This window comes from Chiloscyllium plagiosum, unplaced genomic scaffold (assembly GCF_037043375.1).
Source record: "Chiloscyllium plagiosum isolate Xiang-an unplaced genomic scaffold, Cpla_swu_hap1 HiC_scaffold_7, whole genome shotgun sequence".
NCBI lineage: Eukaryota > Metazoa > Chordata > Chondrichthyes > Orectolobiformes > Hemiscylliidae > Chiloscyllium > Chiloscyllium plagiosum.
In genome coordinates this window covers 119,157,748-119,166,532 of record NW_028270145.1, presented here as the reverse complement: position 1 = coordinate 119,166,532, position 8,785 = coordinate 119,157,748, and the positions used below count along the sequence as shown (strand labels likewise).

Genomic DNA, 8,785 nt, shown 5'->3' with positions numbered 1-8,785 from the left:
TTGTGATCCTGAGGAGGGACAGGTAAAGAGCGGCCGCGATGTGGTCACCATGTCATTCACAATTCCCAGCATTTTCCAGATTTTGGAGGTGAATTTGTCCATTGCCCTGATGTTGCTTGAGCACTGAATCAGTTCATTGCATTAATAGTGGGGAATTGGGATACAGGGAAAGTCAGATACAGGGATAGAGGACATTCAGATACAGGGATAGTCAGATATAGGGATAGAGGGGTTTTCGGTATAGGGATAGTGGGATATAAGGATAGAGGTATAGAAGAGTATTGGGAACCAGGGATAGAGGGATGTAGAGGGTACTGGGACATTTGGATAGTGGGATACAGGGACATAGAGGATATTGAGAAAACCGGGATAGTGAGGTACAGGGATACAGAGGACATTAGGAATACCAGGATAGTGAGATGCAAGGATACAGACGATGTTGAGAATACCTGGATAGTGAGATACAGGGATACAGCGGATATTGGGAATACCGGGATGGAGACCCTACGACATCAAGCTGGGAATTCACAAGGACCGGGATTTGCTGTTTCTGCTGATGCGGAGTTTGCGCGGCCCCGGGAGCCGCTGCATCAGGACCACAGGCGCGCTCCCGGTACACTCGGGGACGCGCCCAAACGGACCGTGCGCGGCAACGGGAGCGGCGGATTCTCGGGAAAAAAATCAAGGAAAAAGGTAAAATCCAACCAAATCCCGGGATAGAGAGAGAGAGAGAATTCCCAGAATGGGGGGATGGGGGAGGGAAATGATGGGATAGGGAGAGTGAGAATTCCCAGGATAGAGAGAGGGAGAGAGGAGGAGGAGGAAATGATGGGATAGGGAGAGTGAGAATTCCCAGGATAGAGAGAGGGAGAGAGGAGGAGGAAGAAAATGATGGGATAGGGAGAGTGAGAATTCCCAGGATAGAGAGAGGGAGAGAGAGAGAGGAGGAAATGATGGGATAGAGTGAGAATTCCCAGGATAGAGAGAGGGAGAGAGGAGGAGGAGGAAATGATGGGATAGAGTGAGAATTCCCAGGTATAGAGAGAGGAAGAGAGAAGGAGGAGGAAATAATGGGATAGAGTGAGAATTCCCAGGATAGAGAGAGGGAGAGAGGAGGAGGAGGAAATGATGGGATAGGGAGAGTGAGAATTCCCAGGATAGAGAGAGGGAGAGAGAGAGAGAGGAGGAAATGATGGGATAGAGTGAGAATTCCCAGGATAGAGAGAGGGAGAGAGGAGGAGGAGGAAATGATGGGATAGAGTGAGAATTCCCAGGATAGAGAGAGGGAGAGAGGAGGAGGAGGAAATAATGGGATAGAGTGAGAATTTCCAGGATAGAGAGGAGTAAGGAAATGATGAGATAGAGAGAGAGTGAGAAATCCAGGGATATAGAGAGAGGGATATGATGGGATAGAAAGAATGAGAAACCCCAGAGCAGATAGAGAAGGGAGATGATGGGTTAGAGAGAGTGAGAAATCCTGGGATAGAGAGAGAGAGAGAGAGAAATTATCATAACGATAGAGAGAGACAAATCATATGGTAGGTAGAGAAAAAAATCCCAAGATAGAGAAAGAGAGAAATCATTAGGATAGAGAGAGAGAGAGAAATCCTAGGAGAGAGGGAAATGGAAATCAAAGGGATAGAAAATCCTGGGGTAGAGAGAGAAGAAACATGGAATAAAGAGAGAGAGAAATCCCATGATTGAGAAATCCTGGCTTAAAGAGAGAGAAATTTGAGGACAGAGAAAAAGAGAAGTCATTGGGATTTAGAGAGAGAGAGAGAGAGAGAGAGTAAAATTCCAGGATCGAGGGAGAAAAGAACTTGGGATTGAGAGAGAAGTCACAGGTTAGAGAGAGGGAGAGAAATCATGAGAATAGATAGGGAGTGAGAGTAAGAATTTTAGGAAAGGAAGAGAGAGAAATCATGGCATAAAGAGAAAGAGAAATCCTGTGATAAAGATAGGGAGAAATCATCAAGAAAGAGACAGAGAAATCCCGGGATCGAGACAGAGAGAGAAGTCCACAGTATAGAGACAGAAAAATCATAAGATAGAGACAGAGGAAAATCCTGGGATAGAGAGAGAAATCATCAGGATGGAGAGAGAGAGAGGAAAAACGTAAGACGGAGAGAGAAAACTTGGGAAAGAGAGGGAAAGAGAAATCACAGAACAGAAAGTGAGAGAAATCATAAGGATACAGAAATAGAAATCCTGGGATGGAGAGAGAGAGAAAAAATTCAAGATAGAGACACAGGGAAATCCTGAGATAGGGAGAGACAGAGCGAGAGAGGAACATCATGAGAATAGAGAGAGAGAGAGAACTGGGAGAACTGTGGATGTGGTAAATCAGAAACAGAAACTGAAGTTGCTGGAAAAGCTCAGCACGTCTGGCAGCATCTGAAGAGAAATCAGAGTTAATGTTTCAGGTCCAGTTCTGAGGACCCAAAACATTAACTCTGATTTCTCTGCACAGATGTTGCCAGACCTGCTGAGCTTTGCCAGCAACTTCAGATTTTCTTTGTGAGAGATAGACAGAAATCCAGGGTGAGAGAAAAAATGAGATAGAGAAATCCTGAGATTGAGAGAAAGCGAGTAACCAGGATAGACAGAGAAAGAAATCCTGGGGTACAGCGATAGGGAAACTATTAGCACAGAGAGAGAGAAATTGTGGGATAAAAAGGGAGAGAGAAATCATCAGGCGAGAGGCAGAGAGAGAAAACACATGATAGAGAAAGACAGAGAAAGATCACAGGATAGAGAGAGAGAAATCTCGGAATAGACAGAGTGATAAATCCCAGGACAGAGATAGAAAGAAATCACCCGGATACAGAGAGAGAGAGAAAAGTCGTGAGGTTGGAGAGAAAGAGGAATACTGGGAAAGACGGAAATGACAACCATCGGGATAGGGAGAGAGAGCAATATCACAGGAAAAGAGAGAGAGAAATCCCGAGATAGAGAGATCAAAAAAATGTGATAGAGAGAGAAATAAGTCCTGGGTTGGGCAGTGAAACTCTGTATAAAGAGGGAGAAAAGTCTTGAGAGAGAGAAAAAATTCATATGCCTGAGACAGAGAAATCCCAGATAGAGAGAGAAATCATTGAATTAAGGGAGTGTGGTATCCAGGGATATATGTATAAATGTATATATATTAAAGAGACAGACAGAAAGAGAGAGAAAAATTCTGGGAAAAAAAACAAAATCATTGGATAGAGAGTCAACGAGAGTGAACTCACCCAGAGCTGGGCTGAGGAGTGGCAGATGGAGTTCAGCCCTGCCAAGTGTGAGGTTGTCCATTTTGGAAAGACAAATAAGAATGCAGAATACAGGGTTAACGGTAGGGTTCTTAGTAAGGTGGAGGAGCAGAGGGATCTTGGGGTCTATGTTCATAGATCTTTGAAAGTTGCCACTCAGGTGAATAGAGCTTGTAAGAAGGCCTATGGTGTATTAGCGTTCATTAGCAGAGGGATTGAATTCAAGAGTCGTGAAGTGATGTTACAGCTGTACAGGACTTTGGTAAGGCCACATTTGGAGTACTGTGTGCAGTTCTGGTCGCCTCACTTTAGGAAAGATGTGGAAGCTTTGGAGAGGGTGCAGAGAAGATTTACCAGGATGTTGCCTGGAATGGAGAATAAGTCGTACGAGGATAGGTTGAGAGTGCTAGGCCTTTTTTCGTTGGAATGGCGAAGGATGAGGGGTGACTTGATAGAGGTTTATAAGATGATCAGAGGAATAGATAGAGTAGACAGTCAGAAACTTTTTCCCCGGGTACAACAGAGTGTTACAAGGGGACATAAATTTAAGGTGAAGGGTGGAAGGTATAGGGGAGATGTCAGGGGTGGGTTCTTTACCCAGAGAATGGTGGGGGCATGGAATGCGCTGCCTGTGGGAGTGGTAGAGTCAGAATCATTGGTGACCTTTAAGCGGCAATTGGATAGGTACATGGATGGGTGCTTAAGCTAGGACGAATGTTCGGCACAACATCGTGGGCCGAAGGGCCTGTTCTGTGCTGTATTGTTCTATGTTCTAAGTGAGAGGGTAGGGATAGGGAGAGGGAACAACCCAGGTTAGAGTGAGAGAGAAATCCCAGGATAGAGAAAAGAGAGATTCCAGGAAAGAATGAAAGAGAAACTCTGGGTATAGAAAGAGAGCAGAAAAAAAAGAAAAAAAGTGAAAAATAATCGTGTGATGTTGAGAGAGAAATCTCCTAAAGTAGACTGAAATCCCAGGATAGCTGGAGAAAAATCCCTGAACAGAGAGAGAAGGAGAAGGATCCTAGGGTAGTGATTGACTTTTATTCTTGCATGGGGTATGGGTGTCACTTGGTCAGTACTTATTACCCCTAGTTGCCCCTTGAGAAGGTGGGGGTGAGCTGCCTTCTTGAACCGCTGCAGTCCATGTGCTGTGGGTAGACCCACAATGCCCTTAGGGAGGGAATTCCAGGATTCTGACCCAGTGACACTGAAGGAACGGCGATATATTTCCAAGTCAGGATGGTGAGGGGCTTGGAGGGGAACTTGCAGGGGGTGGTGTTCCCATGTACCTGCTGCCCTTGTCCTTCTCGATGGAAGTGGTTGTGGGTTTGGAAGGTGCTGCCTGAGGGTCTTTGGTGAGTTTCTGCAGTGCATCTTGTAGCTGGTACACACTGCTGCTACTGAGTGTGGGTGGGGGAGGGAGTGGGTGTGGTGCCAATCAAGCGGCTGCTTTGTCCTGGATGGTGTTGAGTTTCTTGAGTGTTGTTGGAGCTGTACCCATTCAGGCAAGTGGGGAGTATTCCATCACCCGCCTGACTTCTCCTAAGCTTTCATGGGGTGTCAGTATACTGTAACCGGAAGAGCCTTGGGAAAAGTTGATGAGTAGAGAGATCTGGGAGTGCAGGTCTATTGTACTCTGAAGGTTGCTGCACAGATGGATGGAGTGGTCAAGATGGCATATAGTATGCTTGCCTTCATTGGACGGGGTATTGAGTATAAGAGCTGGCAGGTCATGTTAAAATTGTACTAGACATTGGTTCAGCCGCATTTAGAATACTGTGTACAGTTCTGGTCGCCACTTTACCAAAAGGATGTGGACACTTTGGCGAGAGTGCAGAGAAGGTTTACGAGGATATTGCCTGGTATGGAAGGTGCTAGCTATGAAGAGAGGTTGAGTAGGTTAGGTTTGTTTTCATTAGAAAAAAAAGTGATTGAGGGGGGACCTGACTGAGGTCTATAAAATCATAAAGGGTATAGACAGGGTGGATAGAGACAAGCTTTTTCCTAGGGTGAGGGATTCAATAACGAGAAGTCACACGTTCAAGGTGAGAGGTGGAAAGTTTAAGGGGGATATATGCGGCAAGTACTTCACACACAGAGGGTGGTGGGCATTTGAACGCGTTGCCAGCAGAGGTGGTAGAGGCAGGCATGGTAGACTCATTTGAGTCTGGACAGATGCATGAGTGGGGGGGGAGCAGAGGGATACAGATGCTTAGGAACTGGGCAATAGGTTTAGACAGTGGATTTGGATCGGCTCAGGCTTGGAGGGCCGAAGGGCCTGTCTCTGGGCTGTAAATTTTCTTTGTTCTTTGTTCTGTCACTGACTGAGCCAGCATTTATTGCCTGTGATGAATTTCAGAAGTGCATATAGTGGACGTAGACACTGCTGTGACTAAAGGTGTCTTTATGATTGTTCTGAAGAATCAAAACATTCCTGAAGAAGGGCTTATGCCCGAAACGTCGATTCTCCTGTTCCCTGGATGCTGCCTGACCTGCTGCGCTTTTCCAGCAACACATTTTCAGCTCTGATCTCCAGCATCTGCAGACCTCACTTTCTCCTCCTTTATGATTGTTCTATCAACTCAAAGAGATCTTCATCAGGCTTTTCAGTAAAACTAATGATAACATTTTAAAATTATTTTGTGGAATGTAGGCATTGTTGGGCCCAGTATTTATTACCTGTCCCTAGTTGCCCCTTGAGAAGGTGGAGGTCAGCTTCCTCTTGTACCGCTGCTGTAGGTAGACCCACAATGTCTAATTACTAAAAACAAACTTATCTTTAAGCAATTGGTTAAACTAACTATTAATGAGATGACGGTGCAGAATTAAACTCTTTTCTTTTGAAGCCAAACACAGTTTCATGCACACACACGACAATATGGTACTGCAGCAGCATCATGGTTTTGGAGAAAAAAACACAAACAAGGAACAATGCTCCTTCTCACCAAGACTTTAACTGTGGAAGATAGAATGAGTTCAGCTGTCACAGTTCCTTTGACTTCCTGGTGATGAAAGCGAAGTGTTATTTGTCACAGGGCCAAGGAGGACAGTCAGTTCAGGTGGAACCGCCAGTGAGATCATCTCGTTGGCTTGAGTCAACGTCCAGCTTTTAGGATTTATGGAGGGATCGGAGATACTGACTTATTCAAGTTTCCTAGGTTCGCAGAAAAATACTTCTCCACGATATCTCTTCAGCCAGTTTTCTTTAGGGTTATCCCATATTCAGACAGAGTGTGTGTGTGTGAGAGAGAGACAGAGAGACAGAGAGACAGAGAGAGTGAGAGAGAGCGAGAGAGAGAGAGAGAGACAGAGAGAGAGAGAGAGACAGAGAGAGAGAGAGAGAGAGAGACAGAAAGAGAGAGAGAGTGAGAGAGAGAGAGAGAGAGAGACAGAGAGAGAGTGAGAGAGAGAGACAGAGAGACAGAGAGACAGAAAGATTGAGAGAGAGAGAGTGAGAGAGAGAGCACTGTTGCCCACACCCCAGCTTTCTTCTGATTCCCACTTGTAATGAGAAATGGAATTTGCTATTTCCAGACTGGAGGTCCTTTTTAAACCAACCCAACGACCCAGAGGCTGTTGCTAGGCAATGAAAGGCAAAACTTCTAGTGTTTTACCAAGTCTGCTTGTCTATTAATCCATTTCTTAACTGTTGTTCAAAGCTTTACTCGGCACTGATTTACAAAGTTGGTGACTTTCCCAAGAAACAGCAGATAATCTCCAGTTGTCTTTTGCATCTTGGTTTTTGAGCTCCACAAAGTCACATGAGAGTCATTGTTAGCAGTCCAGGAATTGTCCAACCATTCCAGTGTGTCGAATGCTGGGATGGCAGGAGTGTCCAATGAAGAGAGATGAAGGAAGCTGGGCCTGTACTCTCCAGATTTTAGAAAATAAAGGGGGGATCTCATTGAGAATTAAAAAATGCTTATAGAACTTGACAGAGTGGGTGCTGAAAGTATATTCCTCTCGGTTGAGGGGCTGGGATGTAGAACCAGGGGAACATCGATTCACAATAGGGACAAGTCAATGAAGATAGAATAGTAGGTGGTGGAACTTTGAAAACTGCACCCTACAGGGGTCTGGATATTAAATTACTGAGTCAGTTCAAAATAGAAACTGGTAGATTTCTAGTTACTAATGACAACAGCAATATGGCGATAGCAAGCGAATATGTCAATGGTCAGTCATGATCTTATTAAATTCCTAATGAAGGGCTTTTTCCCGAAAGGTTGATTTTTCCTGTTTCTCAGATCCTGCCTGATCTGCTGTGCTTTTCCAGCACCACTCTAATCTTGACCATGATCTAATTAAATGACAGAGCAGGCTTGAGAGAATATTGTTTTTTTTTAGATTAGATTCCCTACAGTGTGGAAACAGGCCCTTCGGCCCAACAAGTCCACACTGACCCTCCGAAGAGTAACCCACCCAGACCCATTTCCCTCTGACTAATACACCTAACACTATGGGGCAATTTAGCATGGCCAATTCACCTGACGTGCACATCTTTGGACTGTGGGAGGAAACGAGAGCACCCGGAGGAAACCCACGCAGACACGGGGAGAACGTGCAAACTCCACACAGACAGTCGGCCGAGGCTGGAATGGAACCTGGGACCCTGGTGCTGTGAGGCAGCAGTGCTAACCACTGAGCCACCGTGCCACCCAGATTTACTAAATTTATTCCAGACATAAGGGGGTTTGTTATGTGAAGAGAGATTGAACAGTTTACGTTTCTACTGTCAGAAGTTTAGAAGAATGAGAGGGCATCTAATTGAGGTATAGATGATGCTAAAGGGGATTATAGAGTAATCGAGTCAAACAACACAGAAACAGACCCTTCAGCCCCACCCATCCATGCTGAGCAGGTTTCCTCACCTGAACAGGTCCCATTTGCCTGCATTTGGCTCATATCCTTCTCAGTTGTAACTATTCATATACCCATCCAAATGTCTTTTAAATGTTGTAATTGTACTCACATCCACCACTCCCTCTGGCAACACATTCCATACAAGCAACACTCTTTGCATGAAAACATTGCCTCTTGGGTCCCTTTTAAATCTTTCCCCTCTCACCCTAAACCTATGCCCTCTAGTTCTGGACTCCCCCACCCCAGGGAAAAGACCTTGTCTATTTACCCTATCCACGCCCCTCATGATTTTATAAATCTCTATAAGGTCACCCCGCAGTCTCTGACACTCCAGGGAAAACAGCCCCCGTGTTAAAGTAGACGTGCAATGTAGGATAAAATCTAGAACGAGGTGATGGAAAAACACAGCAGGTCAGGCAGTATCTGAGAAGCAGGAATCCTGATAAAGGTCTTTTGCCTGAAACGTTGACTCTGCTGCTCCTTGGATGCTGCCTGATCTGCTGCACTTTTCCAGCACCACACTCTCGACTCTGATCTCCAGCATCTGCAGTCCTCACTCTCTCCTAATCTAGGATGAGGCGTCATATTGTGAATCTGTAGAATTCATTACCCCAGGGTGTAGTGGATGCTGGGACAGTGAGTAATGTTAAGGAGTGATAGACAGATTTAAAAAT

The 8,785-nt window shown here is 45.3% G+C and overlaps 1 protein-coding gene across 2 annotated transcripts in view; it reads left to right on the top strand.

Annotated features, from left to right (window-relative positions):
- Positions 1-640: 640 nt before the first annotated feature.
- The window catches only part of LOC148149685 (SPRY domain-containing protein 3-like), a 1,210,740-nt gene continuing 1,202,595 nt past the window's right edge, over positions 641-8,785 (top strand). Inside the window, exon 1 of one of the 2 annotated variants that reach the window (XM_087988635.1) lies at positions 641-693. The gene's annotated coding sequence lies outside the window, so the exon portion shown is untranslated. The remainder of the gene's footprint in view (positions 694-8,785) is intronic. The other variant, XM_087988636.1, reaches the window with a different exon arrangement.